Source organism: Pseudorca crassidens, chromosome 13 (assembly GCF_039906515.1).
Source record: "Pseudorca crassidens isolate mPseCra1 chromosome 13, mPseCra1.hap1, whole genome shotgun sequence".
Classification (NCBI taxonomy): Eukaryota; Metazoa; Chordata; class Mammalia; order Artiodactyla; family Delphinidae; genus Pseudorca; species Pseudorca crassidens.
The window spans coordinates 47,445,679-47,462,716 of record NC_090308.1 but is presented as its reverse complement, the minus strand read 5'-3'; the positions used below and the strand labels follow the sequence as shown (position 1 = coordinate 47,462,716).

General features: G+C 38.6%; 2 protein-coding genes across 2 annotated transcripts in view; one reads left to right on the top strand and one right to left on the bottom strand.

The window, feature by feature from the left end:
* LOC137204883 (uncharacterized) overlaps positions 1 to 17,038 on the top strand; it is a 62,659-nt gene that overhangs the window by 18,688 nt on the left and 26,933 nt on the right. The window lies entirely within an intron of this gene.
* The window catches only part of REV3L (REV3 like, DNA directed polymerase zeta catalytic subunit), a 245,390-nt gene that overhangs the window by 204,499 nt on the left and 23,853 nt on the right, over positions 1 to 17,038 (bottom strand). The window lies entirely within an intron of this gene.

Here is a 17,038-nt window from a genome sequence, read left to right as displayed (position 1 = left end):
ATGAATTTCATTTTCCTTTTTTACATCAGTTGCAATGTTTTGTTTTTTTTACTTAGGCATTTGAAAGATTCTTAATTATAAACAACATTGATAGGAGATTTTGGAGGCTTTAAAATAGGTCCATTATTTCAAATGTTTTCAACATTTTGATAGCTGATTTGCTGTCTATATTATGGATGCAATTCAAAATTCAAGTTTTTACTTCTTATTAGGTGTTCTTATATTGCCTTCCAATTTTGCCCTAGGTTGATCCCCTGAGGAATTTTGAAATTTATGTTTGAAAGGGTTTTTTTTAATGAAATGCAGTATTTTTATTTGAAAGAATTTCAAATAAATGTTATTTTTATTATGAAAATGTCAAACATACACAAAAGTAGAGCAAATAGTATGACAAACCCCCAAGTTATGTCTGAACTTTAAGTGATATGTTAGTACAGGTACTGCACTACATTTGTTAATGCAACATGTTCAGGGACTCAAGAAATGCTTGTGGCTTACTGCACACTTGAAAGAAGTTGTATAAATCAATTTTTTAAAAATATTCAGTCATTTCCCAATCTATAACAGATTGTATTTCAAATGTTTGTTGGTCATTAGCCAATTTTTGGACCTACAAATGTGTTTCTCATAGAAACAATCTTGAAATGGCTATTAGCTTTTCAGGCTAGCTCTCAGTAATTTATCTAATTCACAGTTAAGGGAACCCAAACACCATTTTTAACATCATTTCAGTGAGAAAATGCTTCCTTTGAAGCATTTGAAGTCCTAGGGAACAGCACCACCCATCTTCCCTTCCACTAAGTATGGGAGATACGGGAGCAGAGTCAGAAGACTGTAGTGAAGATTCACATCCATGATGCGTCTTCAACAAAAGTAGCAGGAACTGAGGACAGTAGGAGTGTGGGGATGGGAGTGCACTCTGTACATTCCATTCTGAAATGATTTACTGCTTCCTCTGCCAGTGGAGTTTGTTTTTATCCTTTTTTTTTTAAGGACTTTTTATTTAAAAAAAAAACCTTCACAAATACTCTGTTGTATCCAAAGTTTTCATTTTACAGACTTTTTTAAAAGCAGGCTTCTGGTTATTTTATTCTTTGAGTAAGTTTCTGACATGGGGGGAAATTATTTTCACTGGCTGAGATATGCCTAAGACAACAGGAAAAGATTCCTGACTAGTAAAACATGAAATTGGAGTATAAACATAGGTACTAAACTGCAAATAAGTCAGGTTGTTGGAATAATGTATATAGTGAACTTACAAGTATTATTAACCTTTTAGAGTATCTGGGAATGACAAATGAAAGCACGGTTTTGTCATGCCAACCTATACTCTCATTCTTCTAAATTGACCTTACATTCCTACACTCCCAGGCTCTTATCCTGGCAGCTATTATAGGCTCCAGTCTTACCTCCTCTCTAGAGAACGTGTATGCTTGTGAGTGACTTGACAGCAGGCCCCCAATGCTAGCTAGCCTCATTTTCCAGAGGTAGTAATGCCAGTACCCATATATACAAAGAAAATCAAACATCCTTTGTGATGAGTCCACTGAAGGTCCCACAGCATGATGTGCCACAACTTCACTCCGACCCACGCTCCCAGAAGATAAAGAGGGTCCTGCTGTGTGTCGAGTACTGAGCTAACAAGGTGCTTTACATATGTTACTGTATTAGTCCTCATAGTAACTCTGAGGGATAGGGGTGCTGTCCTCATTTTACAGATGAGGAAAATTTCCAAGAACTAGTTAGCACTGGAGTTAGTGAGTGTCTGGATTCAAACTGGGTTCAAACCACTATGAGGGGAATGAACCCACATATCCCTCATTTGAACTTGCCCACCAAACCAGCTAAGGGAAGAAAACCAAAAAGCCTTCTCTGAGTTAGCTTTACACTTACCAGCAACTCTTAGAACTGTGGTTCCTCTGCCTGGGGGACCTGGGCCCTGCAGCTCCCAGAGCTAGCTCATATCCTCAAGATCCCCCCAAATCCAGGGTAAGCATGTCTCGTCTCAGCCCTTCTGAAGTCAGGTAAATGCCTTGCCATTATCACTAGGCTCCTGCAGCTGGAAACCCAATCATCTCTAACCCAGATGAGGAAACTGGAGCTTGATATTAAGGCACGGCTCCAGAAGAACCCTTCAACTGGAGTCCCTCCCTGCCTACTGATGGTGCTGAGAGTGCCAGAGGACAGGCTCCCCTGCCAACCAGCGTAACTCGGGAAAATCTGCGTGAAGATATAGTAGTCGAGAGGAAAAGAAATAAAATTCAAGAACTGGAGTTGTCAGGTGATCCTGCAAAGGAGCCTTTAGGCCCACAGATGTTTCATCTGCATTAATAACTTCTCCAGTAACTTCAAAGATAGCTACTTCTAGATCTCTGAATTCCTAACCACTGATGGAGAGTCTAAATTTAAGATATCAGGCTCAGAAACTCCCAGAAATAGCCTAGGGCAGTCTCAAAATATGTCCCTGGGAACTCGTTAAAAATGCAAATTAATGAACCCATCTCAGGCTTACTGAATCAAAAGTGGGGTCCAGGAATCTCTGTTTTAACAAGCCCTCCAGGTGATCCTGGTATTCACTAAAGTTTGAAAACCACTGGCCTAGGAAGATGAAGGATGATCCCAGGTTCTCCACATTAACCTAGAATTAACCTGCAACAGCTACCTGAGGTTAGATTCTACCCTCCCACCTCCCACCCACCTCTAACCAGTGCTGTGGTTAGAGTCGGGTGACTCTCTCAACCAAGACTAACTGCCTGGTTGCTCATTTTTTCCCTTGAAAACTCCAAGGAAAATTTTGGGTAGACAGCAGATGACTGAATTGAAATTTTAAAACTCATTGTTTATGATAGGGGAATTGGAAATAACTTAAATGTCTATTAATAGGGATTTGATTAAAAACAAATTCTAGGGCTTCCCTGGTGGCGCAGTGGTTGAAAGTCTGCCTGCCAATGCAGGGGACACGGGTTCGTGCCCCAGTCCGGGAAGATCCCACGTGCCGCGGAGCGGCTGGGCCCGTGAGCCATGGCCGCTGAGCCTGCGCGTCCGGAGCCTGTGCTCCGCAACGAGAGAGGCCACAACAGTGAGAGGCCCGCGTACCGCAAAAAACAAAACAAAACAAAACAAAACAAAAATTCTATGAGGATTGGGACCAATGCTGACCAATACTACGTTCGCTATATTCTCATTGCCTAATACAGCATTAGTATTCAATATTCATTAATTGAATGAATAAGTGAATATATATTCATATACCTTCAAATGCTGAAGTACAATGCAGCATTTAAAAAAGTTTTCTAATAGCAATCTCATTCCCACATATTTACCCCAAAACCTGAAAGCCAATGTTTATAGCAACTTTATAATCGCCCAAAACTGGAAACAACCCAAATGTCCTTCACCTGGTGAATGGATCAGGAGGGGACTGCATTTGAGGAAGTAGTTGAGGGCACCTCATTTTACATGTTATTGTTTTAATTATAAGAATTTATTTGTGTATTATATAATTAATAAACAACATTTTATAGACTGGCAGGATAAACACCCAAAATGTCAATAGTAGTTATCTCTGGTTGGTAGGATGACAAGTGATGTTTTTTTTATACAAAAATTTTATTTTATAGAAAAATTAATTTCGAATTTTTCTATATAAACAGGTTATGCTTTTATAACTAGAATAAAAAACAAGTTATTTTAAAAGTGGGGAGTGGGAAACCCAGGAAGCATGACACATGAAAAATTTATACAAATTAAAAACATGGGGGACTTCCCTGGCAGTCCAGTAGTGAAGACACCGCACTTCCATTGCAAGGGGCATGGGTTCCTGCTCGGGGAACTAGATCCCTCATGCCACATGGTGTGGCCCAAAACAAAAAAGGAAAAGAGAAAGTTATAAAAATATCCAAAGCAAAGTTTCACTGGAAAAAGAATTTGTATACTCCCTCCTGAAATTTAATGTCCATACAGATTACCTGGAGTACTTGTTAAAATGCAGATTCTGATTCCAAGGATTTGAATTTCTAACAAGCTCCTGGTCCATAGAGCACTTGAACAACAGGCTGTAACACTGTGTTGTCAAAAGAACAGCCACTAACTAGCCACATATGCACTTGAAATGTGACTAGTCCAAATTGAGGTGTACAAGTGTAAAATACACACTGGATTTTGAAGACTTAACACACACACCAAAAATGTAAAATATCTTAATTATATTAATTACATATTGAAACAATATTTTTGGATATATGGCGTTAAGTAATATATTAAAATTAATTTAAGCCTGTTTCTTTTAATTGTTTTAAAATGGCTACCAGAATATTTTAAATTACATTTGTGGTTTGTATTTTTTGGCTTGTATTTTATTTTTATTGGACAGCACTGATCTAGAATAACTATTAACAGGATTTTACTTCACTCTGGGTCTTAAATCACTAAAATAATGCAGGAAAAGGATTAACACCTCATTAATGACCAAATTGGCAACTTTTGTATATTATTCATTAAGTAAACATCCTTAGGATTTCTTAAAATCTATAGGTAGAGGTTGAGACAAATAGAAATCATAGAATTTTAGATCAGAAAAGAAACTTTAAGGTCATCAAGTTCAAATACCCTGGCTTATGGAATTATTTATCAATTTGACAAAGATGTATTCAGTATTTAATATCTGTAAGTACTGAATAGGTACTTACATGATGGACAAGTAAGTAAGGTGAGCGCCTACCCTGGAGAAGCTGAGAATGATGGTAGTGGTCTGTAATGGCACCCCATTAGGCATGTGGACAGAGTTCTCTCAGACACAGAGGCAGAGGCCAACACAGACTCCATTTTCCTGAGGAAGATCTAACAAGCTCCAAACAAAGAAGCTTACTTGGGCTGGCTCTAAGTTTCCCCAGGTTTTATAGCTTCTGTTTGATATCAATGATGCACATAAGGCTTTAGGATTAGACGTGTATTTAAATAATCAACATAAGGCATGCTCTCTCCTCTTTCACACAAAATAGATGCACTAGTATCAGAAAGCAAGGAAATTTAAACCTGAGAAACTTTCGAAGTTTGAACATGGTTGATGGAAGCAGAGTGAAATTTGGAGTGCAGCACAGCCAACCTTCAATTACATGTGCAAATGAGAGGCGAATAAAACAAGATGCTCAGTTCAGCAATTATTTTTTAAAACTTATTTATAAGGTATATTTTATATCGGGGCATTATGACTGAAATTTTTTCTTATTTGTTACATTTCCTTTCTGTGAAGGAATGAAAAGACAAATTTAGGATAAATAATAAAGCATTTCAGTGAGCTATAAAAATTCTTTTTACTTCAAGTGGTAACATGGGCTGAAAATATGAATAGCCCTTTACAATTTTTTTACGTTAAAATCTGGGTCCTTCCCCCCCATAATATTTCAAGCATTAATAATGTAGTGCTTCTTTAAATCAGGTTGCTTTGGTATGCATTCTTAACCTATAGAGAAGCAGCTTCAGAGGACAAGCTTCCCTCAGTACATCCACAGAACCAAAGGCCCTCATGATCATGGGTTGGATCTAATCTGAACATTTATTTGTATTACTCATTTTCAACCAATATTTTTAAAACTGCCCATCTGGAAAAAGTCAAACCTACCTGAGAATTGCTGGACAGCCCTTGCCCAAGAGTAAAAAACTGCCTAAAGCCATTTAAAACCAAAACTTGAACTAAGCAGAATAAATAGTTCTGCCTAAGAATTGTAACTACATTCCCCTGTCTTTGAGAGTAATTGGAGGGACTTCCCTGGTGGTGAAGTGGTTAAGAATCCACCTGCCAATGCAGGGGACACAGGTTCAGAGCCCTGGTCCAGGAAGATCCCACATGCCAGGGAGCAGCTAAGCCTGTGCGCCACAACTACTGAGGCTGCGCTCTAGAGCCTGTGAGCCACAACTACTCAGCCCGCATTCCACAATTGCTGAAGCCTGCGCACCTAGAGGCCGAGCTCCGCAGCAAGAGAAGCCACCGCAATGAGAAGCCTGCGCACCGCAATGAAGAGTAGCCCCTGCTCGCAGCAACTAGAGAAAGCCAGCGCGCAGCAACGAAGACCCAAGGCAGCCAAAAATTTAAAAAACAAAAGAGTAATTGGAACAGCATATTTAGAACCCAGAATGTTTGCTTAAGAACCAGCAAGTTAATTTGGTTAATTTTGCCTCATTCACACCAAAAGGTAGAGTGTATTGAGTCTTCAGTTGGCTTTAAATATTCCTAATGATTTTTTAAAAATCTTATTCCCAAACATGAGCAGCAGTTATTACAGGAAGTGGCCTAATCTTCTTAAATAATAATCTGCCATCCCCCCACATACAAAGGGAAAACCCATTACGACATCATTTAAAAATGTATCTGTTGTAAAGACACCTGTTCTTTGGATCAACATGCTGGGGGTGCAGGAGGTACCCATCTTGGAATATCGACACGGAGAGATCCCAAATTAGGGGTATTTGAGATGATGAGACATTTACAAAAGGTTTAGATTCTGGAAAAATATATACCTGTAAGTGTAGTCCAATAATGTGGTAATTTAGGTATGAATTCTTTTTTTCTCAAATACAGAGTTTTAGGAGAAGATGTTTTAGGAGAACCAACACACTGCTCATGTCTTGTATAATACCAAGCTTGCTTTGCTATTTTCCTGAGTTGCATCAATAGAAGAAATATAAAATGATAATTAGTCTCCTTGCCACCTCATCAGAGGTTTTATAAATTTATAATTTTGGCATGTTTATGACACAACTTGCACCCTTATTTATTTCAGATGATTTTATTAGCTGGTATCTGCAGGCTATGAAAAAAAAACTCACTTATCTTTTCTAAGCTTTCCACATCAGTTGGTCATTAGAAAATTCATGGTCTTTTTGGAAAAATTCTAACATTCCAGCCTCTTAAATAAGTATTTTTTTCCCTCTATGACATTAATTTCTTCCCTTAAGTTTTTACTTCAGCTATAATCTTAGAGTACAGGTAAATGGGAAATACACATAATAATAACTGCATTTAAATTTATAATGTGCTGAATCTCTTTTGAAGGTAGTCTTGTAATAAAGAAGGAATTCAAAACAGAGAACCTCAATCTAGTTTCTGCGAAAACATAAGAAAGCTACAAATCTGCCAACATTTCATTCACACTGAGCTATACATTTCCTAGGCACATCTACCTTCACTAGCAGGCAGAATTTTCTTTCTCTCTCCAGAATAGAATATGGATAATAAAGATAGATAGACATTGATAATTACTTGGCTTCAAAATTATGCTTTCTTCATGTACATAGATTCAGGAGCAAAATGTTTAGAGAACTGTTTCAAATGTATCGTGGGTTGTGAAGACCAACTTCATTCGCTTACTCTCCTAATCCACTGTTTCATACCTTCTCCTCCTCAAGCCACCAATACCTCCTTCCCTCTTTCCTTTTCAGCCCTTGTGTCCTATTTCACTGAGAAATAGGAGTAATCAGAGAAGAATATCCACAGATCCCCTGGCCACCAGCACAGTCACCTGCCAGTATCTGTGCATATTCTCTGCCTTCCTTCCTTGGAATGAAACATACCAAGCTCTGTATCTCTGCAGCTTGTGCACTAGATCCTATCCCTTCCCCCCTACTCAAAGACAGTGAATCAGCAACCTTCCCCTCTCCTGCATCATCATTCCCACCTTCCCTACTGGCTCATTTGCATAAACTGCTACCACTTTGGTGGAAGCAGCTCTCAGCGCTCTTTCTGGATTCTTGCAGTAGCCTCCTGAGTGGTCTTCTTCTTTCAGCCCTTGCTCCCCTTCAATCTGTACTCACCTCAACAGCCAGAATGCTTCTGTGAAAATCCAAAATCTTGCTGCTCCTTTTCACAAAACCCTCCAGAGGCGTCACATCTCACTGAGGGTAAAAGCTAAAGTCCCTACCAAGGCTTTCAAGGCCCTATTTGGTCTTCCCTGCCCTCGGCCTCCCCTTACCCTCTACTCAATCTTCTGCTTTTCTCCCTGGGCTCTTCCTGCACGAGCCGCAGGGACCTCTTCATCTTCCCTCCAACACCAGGCACACTCATGCCACTTGTACCAGATTTTTACATGGTTCATTCCCTTATTTCCTTTTGATCTTTCCTCAAACATCACCTTCTCAATAAGGCCTTTCCTGTCCACTCTTTAAAATTACAACTGCCCCTCCCCCACCCCACCTTCCTTGTTCTATTTTTCACTTATTCCATGTGGTGAAATACTATGTATTTTCACTTGTTAATTGTTGTTTATAGTCTGTCTGCCCCCACCCCAAGCAAAATCCATGAGTGGATGAGACTTTTTTTCCTTTTTACTTCCCCCCCATATTCCTGGTATATTCCTGAAACATAGTAAATGCTCAATAAATATTTATTGAAAGTATGACTCTGTCTTTATGAGAACGTAACTGGAAAAGGACGTGGGAGTATTAGTCATGCTGACTAAAATTTTAAAATCTATTTCACCAATTCTATTTTACAGATTTATAATTTAAATATACTTTTAGCTTCAGTTGGTTCTCTATAGGCATTTCTTTTCATTTAGAGGTATTATGGGACTCTCGTATACTTTAAGAGAAATATACTGTGGGAAAAAAAGGTATGTATCAATTCCTTTTGAACTCTCTTATCTTTCGATAGCTTGCTATTTAATTTTTTTTTAATTCAATTCAGACATTCAAGTATTTATATTTATTTTTTTATGGTCCCTAATCAAAGATGATCCGCTATAAATTTCCCTCTAAGCACTGCTTTATGTGCATTGTACAAATTTTGATATGTTGTATTTTCATTATTATTCAGTTCAAAATACTTTCTTGTAATTTCTTATTTGACCTATGGGCTATTTAAAATTATGTTAACTTCTAGATATTTGGGGATTTTGCACGTTTATATTGACTTCTAATTTAATTCTATTTTATGGTCAGAAACCGTATTTTTTTAATTTCATTTTAATTTTTTTGAGACTTGCTCTACGGCCCAGCAAATAATCTTTCTTGGTGAATGTTCTGTGTGCACTTGAAAAGAAATGCGTATCCTGAAGTTTTCAGATAGGGCGTTCTGTATATGTTAATTAGACTAAGTTGGTTGATTGTGTTATAAAAGTCATGTTTATCTCTTCAGATTTTCTGTCTATTTGTTCTATCAATTATTTTGTTAGTCAAACAGGAGTAGAAATCTCTGTTAGTGTGAATTTGTCTATATATCCCTTTGGTTTTATTAGTTTTTACTTCTTGTATTTTGAAGCTCTATTATTAAGTGAATGCATATTTAGAATTGTTATATATCTTTCTGATGATTGACTCTTCTATTATTATGAAACATCCCTCTTTATTTTTGGTAATATTCTTTGACCTAAAGTATACTTTAATATTAATATAGCCATTTCAGTTTTCTTATAATTAGTGTTTATATTGTCTGTATTTTTCAGTCCTTTTAATCTATATGTTTAAAATGTATTTCTCATAGACAGTATACAGTTAGGTCTTGCTTTATTTTCCAGTGAGATTTCTCTGCCTTTTGATTGATGCGCTTAGTCCATTTACAGCTACTATAATTATCGATATGGTTGATTTAAGTCTGCTCTCTTGCTCTTTGTTTTCTATTTATCCCATCTGTTTTAAGTTCTTTTTTCCTGCCTTCTTTTGGGATATTTGAATATTTTTAAATCATTCTATCTTCTCTATTGTTTATTAGTTATGCCTCTGTTTTAGCTTTTTAAGGGTTACTTTAGGGTAAAACACATATCTTTAACTTACCACAGTCTACCTTCAAATAATATTATATCAATACTATTCACCTTACAATAGTATACTTCCATTTCTCCCTTCCAATCCTCTGTGTTTTTGTTGTCATTTTACTTCTGCATATGTTTTATACACCCACAGTACACTGTGATTATTTCTGTTTTAAATAGTTAATAATCTTTTTAAAATTTATTTTATTTTTTGGCTGCACCACACACCTTGTGGGCTCTTAGTTCCCTGACCAGGGATTGAACCCAGGCCCAAGCAGTGAAAGCACAGAGTCCTAACCACTGGACCACCAGGGAATTCCCTAAAATTTATTTTATATTTATCCATATGTATACCATTTCCAATGTTCATTCCTTTGTGTGTATTCAATTTTCCATCTGGTATTATTTTCTTCACACTGAAGAATTTTCTTTACCATTTTTTGTAGTCCAGGTCTGTTGGTGACAAATTCTCTCACTTTTGTTTGTCAGAAAGGGTCTTTTTTTTTTTTTCCAGTTTTTAAATTCTTTAATTTGTTTCAAAGTTAAACCCAAGACACATTGACTTCATAGGAAATCCACTAAGAAATGTTTTTCTAGGCTGAACACCTCTTTTCCTTTAGTCTCCCCCAAGAGAGCATGTACATGTTAATTACTTTCATTTTATAATCACTGCTGTCCCACCACTATACCAAGATCACCTAAACTGTGTGTGTAGTATTCTGAATGTTCTTAGTTATACCCTAATTTCACTAACTGCAAAAGATTTTCTGGGATAGCCTGTCACTTGAATTCTTTGGCTACTTTTGAAGATGAAGTCCAAAGAACTCTCAAATGATTCTCCTTTGGCGGGGGAGGGGGGGCGCTGCTGGTGGTATTTTATAGGCATTAGCAACTGGCACCTGGGGCTGTGCTGATCCCATCGGGCATCACTGGGAGGCAACCTATAAAACCAAAGAATCACTTGGTGCAGCAGCCAACTAAGTGACTCAAAACTGAAGGTTAAATTTAAAGAAAAAACTAATTCAGAGAAAAAATGGTAATCCTAGAGGAACTCACTCTAAGCAATCAATCATTATGTGTGTGTGTGTGTGTGTGTGTGTGTGTGTGTGTGTGTGTGTCTAAGGCACAACCAGAATGGTAATCGAGAGGAACTCATTCTAAGCAATCAGTCATTATGCCTATGTGTGTGTGTGTGTGTGTGAGGCACAACCAGATCAATTCAGTGCAGCCTGGTAGGTCCCAGATGACTCTCCTTTTCAGGAGACTGTGATCTGAGGGAGCAGAATCTGGCAAGTGGCCAGTACCAGTAAAGAGCAGCCATGGCAACATTTGTATTCAACCCCCCTCTGCAGTCAAACCTACAGGTTCTGGAATTCCCTGGCGGTCCAGTGGTTAGGACTCATCACTCTCACTGCCAAGGGCCAGGGTTCAATCCCTGGTTGAGGAACTAAGATCCCACAAGCTGTGTGGCACAGCTTTAAAATAAAACAAAAACAGAGGGACTTCTCTGGTGGCGCAGTGGTTAAGAATCCACCTGCCAATGCACGGCACACGGGTTCGAGCCCTGGTCCGGGAAGATCCCATATGCCGTGGAGCAACTAAGCCCGTGCGCCACAACTACTGAGCCTGCGCTCTGGAGCCCGTGAACCACAACTACTGAGCCTGCGTGCCTAGAGCCCGTGCTCCGCCAAGGAGAAGCCCGCGCACGGCAATAAAGAGTAGCCCCTGCTCGCTGCAACTCGAGAAAGCCTGCACACAGCAATGAAGACCCAACGCAGCCAAAAATAAAACAAAATAATTAATTAAAAAAAAAAAACAAAACAGAAACAAACCTACAGGTTCACTTGGGTCCCACAGAGCAGTCAAGTCCACTCAGAAGCAGACTATAGCCCAGCGGGTAGACTTTCCCACTTGCCAACACATCCAGAAAGGGTCTTTCTTTTGCTTTCATTTTCAAGGTTACATTTTCGTATAAAGAATTCTAAGTTGATGATGTTTATTTATTTGCATGTTTGTTTGCTTTCAGCACTTGTCTTCTGGCTTGCTTTGTTTCTGATGAAAAATTGGTAATCATTCTTATTTCTGTTCCCCTCTATGTAATATATCTTTTTTTCCTCTGGCTGCTTTTAAGATTTTCTCTTTATCGTTGGTTTATGGCAACTTAATTATGGTGTTCCTTGGTGTGATGATCTTGTGTTTATCCCTCTCGGGGGTTACTGAATTTCTTCAATCTGTGACTTAATGGTTCTCATCTACTGTGGGAACATTTCAATCATCATTTCTTCAAATATTTTTTCTTGCCACACTCTTTCTTCTACTTCTGAATTACACTCCTTGATGTTGTTCCACACTTCACTAGGGCTCTGTCTTTCTTTTATTTCTCCCCAGTGCTTCAGGTTGTATAACTCCCATTGTCCATTTTTCAGGTTCACTGAGCTTCCACAGTGTATAATCTGCTGCTGTAATGCCCTTCCAAAGAAATTTAAAATTTTTTATTTCAAAGAACGTATTTTCAGCTCTAGAAGTTATATATGATTTTTAAAACTTCTTAATGTCTCTACTTGTTTCCAAATTATTTCATGTTTTCTATTATATCCTTGAACATATTTATAAGAGATATTTTAAAGTCCTTTTCTATTAATTGTAATAGACTGAGTTTATCCTAGTTATGAGTTACATTTCCTTGCTTCTTTATGCATCTATTAATTTTCTTTGCTGCTGGATCTTGTATTCACCATACTGTTGAGCTTCTATACTTTCTAGTCTTCCTTTTGAGAGTATTTTGTTCCAGCAGGCAGTTAATTTACTTCCAGATCAGCTTGGTCCTTTCAAGTCTCGTTTTAAAGCTTTGTTAAGATGGTGTTTTTTTGTTTTTTTTTTTTGCGGTACTCGGGCCTCTCACTGTTGTGGCCTCTCCCGTTGCAGAGCACAGGCTCCGGACGCGCAGGCTCAGCGGCCATGGCTCACGGGCCCAGCCGCTCCGCGGCATGTGGGATCTTCCCGGACTGGGGCACGAACCCGTGTCCCCTGCATCGGCAGGCAGACTCTCAACAACTGCGCCACCAGGGAATCCCTGTTAAGATGGTTTTAAAGCAGAAGGAGTCAAAGTTTTTCTTTAAAGGGCCAGGTAGTAAGTATTCTAGGCTTTACAGGCTATAGTCTCTTTTGCATCTTCTTTTTTTTTTTTTTAAACAACACTTTAAATTGTAAAAAACATTATTTTCTCAAAAGGCATTCGAAACCAGTTGGATTTGTTCTGTAGGCTGGATTTGCCAACGCCTGTTTTAAAGAACTCTTTAGGGCTACTTTAGCTATACGTTTAGAGTATTGCCTTTCTGAAGTCTCTATTAAATGCTGTCAGTCAGGGACTATTCAGTGTCTGAGATTTTATCCTACTTGCAAGCCTACAACAGCAGCCTAGATGCCGGCAGAAAACAGGAGACTCCTAGGTCAGAGACAAAGGACTTTATTACAGCACAACAGGCATCCTGAGCTTCCTATTCTCCTTGGTTTCCCTTGGTCCCTGTACATCATGGGGGCATTGCAGAGTGGATCCAAGTGGATGTTACACACACAGTGGATCTGTATCACAGCTGAGGAACCCTGAGCTTAGGAAACCTCTCATTTTATAAGATAGCTGCTAGCAAACCTGTCCAAACTTTGCCCTGGAAGGAGCCATTCTCTTTATTACCCTGGTCAGGAAACAAATTTGCCCTTTGTCCTGGAGGGTGACACTATAGCATCGAAAGGCTATTGGATATACAAATATCCTTGGAAAGGTAATCTGGGACAAAATTGTCACAAGACATGGAAAAATGCCATGGAAGATTGTCTCTTAGCACCCACATGTTCAAGAGGTCTCTCTACCGGTTGGAACTCAAATGCTTCCCATCTCTGTTAAAGTGTTGCTTAAGTCTCAGATCCCCGGTAGTTCTTTCTCTGAGAGTTGTTCTTCTCCCAGTAGTTTTGCCTGGCCTTATGGGGTCCTATCTTATGCATGTGCATCTTAATATTCAAACAAACACTCAAGATGACCCTTACGCAGATTTCTGGAACTCTGTCTCTGCACATCTTTCTCCTCTCTGCTACTCTGTTCTTCAAACTGCAGTTACTTCCTGAGCTCCAATCTCTTAAACTCAGCAAAACCACCATCCTCTGCTTAAGTTTTCCTTCTTTGTGAATTCACAGAGAGCCTCCAGGCAGAAAGCTGGGGCATTTGTGGAACTCAACTCATTTGTTTTCTTTTCCCAGGCAACAAAGTCCCATACAGCCTGTTGTTCAACTTCTGAAAATGGTTGTTTTATATATTGTTTTATTTTTATAACTTTTTATAGCAGGAGATCTAGTCTGGTACTGCTTACTCTATCATTGCACAACTGTCTTTTTAGCATTAACTTCTTTGTGTTTTGGAATTTTGATTTGCACAATCACTGAGTGGGAGTTACTTCTGTTATTCTTTCTTACCCCATCTCCAATTTAATGAATATTTTCATCTGCCCTTGTCCCCATTCCAGACTCCAGTCCATAAACAAGATCTTAAAATGGCTTTAGAGGACTCCAGCTCTGTATCGATATTAGGAATACGTCTAATCTATTAACTGAGCCAGGTGGTATCTCAGTTCACTTGCTGTAATGATGTTTTTTTGTCCTTTTCCTTTCCTGGGTCCACTGCTTCTGATAAACCCACAGGTCCAGGAAGTATATTGGCAGTAGTTTTGTCCAGCTTCCTTTTGTGAGGCTGGGAAAAGTCAGGTGACCAATCATCACTGGTTACCCGGAACTATGGGATTTCCGGAAACTCAGGAGTTTCACTGGTAAAGCAGAGAGTGTCCTAGGGAAACCAGGATGGTAGGTCTGCACCAGTTCCTGGCTTTCAGAACAATGCTGGCTTTGGTCTCCATCTTGACTAGAGCATTTTAGCCTTGGTATTCCACCAGAACTAAATTTCCAGTTGCCACTAGTTGTTTCAAGACCCAGGCCCTGATAGGCTGAAGCTTTAGTCCAGCTCACTGCTTTGCATTTCTGTTGTGTTTCTAGTGCACAAAGATGTTTATCTTGTTTTTCTGAGCCCAGCAATGACCTTTTGGTTTTCTCTTTTTCTACTTTATCTGCCTTACCATGTGTTTAGAGCATACAGGATGAATTGAAGCATGAATTTACTGTGCCACCTGACTGGAAATTCTACCGATCCTTTTTCAATTTGATATTGACTTAGTTTAGGAAATAATGCAATTTAATTGCCTGCTTTGTTTAGAAACCCTCCAAGCCCTTCCAGTCATTTTGAGGGACTTCAAATTACAGAAATTCAGGTGAATAGTCTCTGTCCATGCAGTGGCTGAATTCTGTTTGAGGGTATTGTAACTCAGTACTTGAGTTAGCATAGAACAAAGGAGAAATAGCATCCTAACTGTCCTCCATTCCACAAATTCCATCAACTTGGTTGAGGAAAATGGCATCAAATACTGCTTTACCATCATCTCCACTTCCACTTACAGCTACTCTCCTTTTCTTATTCATCCCTTCCTGAAGACGCAGAAGGAAGAAAGTCAAAGGGAGGCTTGGGCCAGTGGTTTCTAACCTCTTTCTTATGCAACCCTCAAACTGTTTTTGGAGAATATATGGATTTTCAGACCCTTTGACATAACTATGGAGCCCTCCCACATAGTTACTACCCTTGAAATTGGGCAAAAGGAGCAGGATAAGCCTTTCTGCTTCCTTGTTTGCCTCAAATTATGCTGTCTGTATTCTTTTAGATGTGAAGATTTTTAAAAAGTTTTCAGCCTTTTGCTGTTGCATTCTGTTGACAGTAACAATCCAGTTATTTGTCTTGCAGACTTGCACTGTGATCTACAGTAAGCATTCAAACTATTTCTACCGGATTAAAGAGTTTTTGAACATCGGGGTTTTCACATTTCAAACCCAAGTACCTAATATCATGTAAACCAAGCTTCTATCATAATACAAAACTAGTGAAGTAGCAAAAATACTTTCTAGAGCAAAGTAGTTCACGTAACCATCTTAGCTCTACTTAGAAAAATAGTCCCATCACCCAGCTTTGGACTTCTGTTTTTAAAGTGGTGGAAATGTGTACGTGGCTATTCACACTGAGACATTTAAAAGTTGGTATCTTTAAGGGCTAGTCTATTTTTAACAAAAATAAAATAAATATGTGAGTTAACTGCTCACGTGATGGAATTAAATATTTTCTGGGAAGTAATTTAGTAAAAACCAAATGATTCAAGAAATGATTACCTTACTGTTTTGTTAAAGAAACTAGTTGGAAAATGCCTTGTTGGGTATCTTAAAATAACTCCATAGGTAGCTGGTCTGTGACTCCTGACCCGGGTTGGGGGCGTGTACGGAAAAGTTACAAAATGAAATAGAGAGCCATTAGCAATTGAGAACACACTTATTTAACTGGGAGTAAATATTGCCAGACCAAGTTTTGTGCTAAAATTAGACGTTGGGGTTGGTCCAATAGAAGCACAAGTTATAATCCTTTAGAAATCGTAGTCTGTTGGTTCAAATCAGGACACCACAACATGAGAATATAAATCACTTACGTCTCCATTGCAGGACAGTAGAGTTACCAAAGCTAGAATTACTTCTACCTAAAGGTTGGATTTTATTTTATTTTTTCTTTTTTTGCTTTTCTTTCATATGTGAAAAGCCCCTTTGAAAATGATATTTAATTTCCTAGTGCTCTGGCCCCATGCATCAAATATATATATATATATATATATATATATATATATATGCATTTAGGTAGGTACTGGGAACGGCATACTAGAACCTAGGAAAATTAATGGGAAAGGTAATGTGGTATAGTGGAAAGAGAGTCTACCTTGGAGTCACACGCACCTGCCTGTGAATCCCAGCTCCACCACACTCTCTAAAACCTTGGAGAAATCACTTCATTTCTATGGACCTCGGCTTTCTTACCTTGTTTTTTATTTATCTTTTATTTTTTATTTTTTACCTGTTTTTTTAAAAAAGCAGAAAATGTCAGGCGCTGAGAAAATGCTTTCCCCTTTCCCCTCTGCACCACCATCAGAAGACATTTAGATAGACAGAATTGCATTAACTTAATATTTGTTGTGTGCCAGGCATTGTGCTACGTATTATCTCATTTAGTCTTGACATACCCATGAAGTAGTGGGGCTTAAACAGTCCTTATATATGTCTTTAGGCTTTGCTTGCCTAAAGGTACATGGCTAGAAAGTGACAGAACCAAGACTAGAGCTCAGTGCTCTTAACCACTATGATTTCAGACTCACAAAAAATCAAAACTTAAA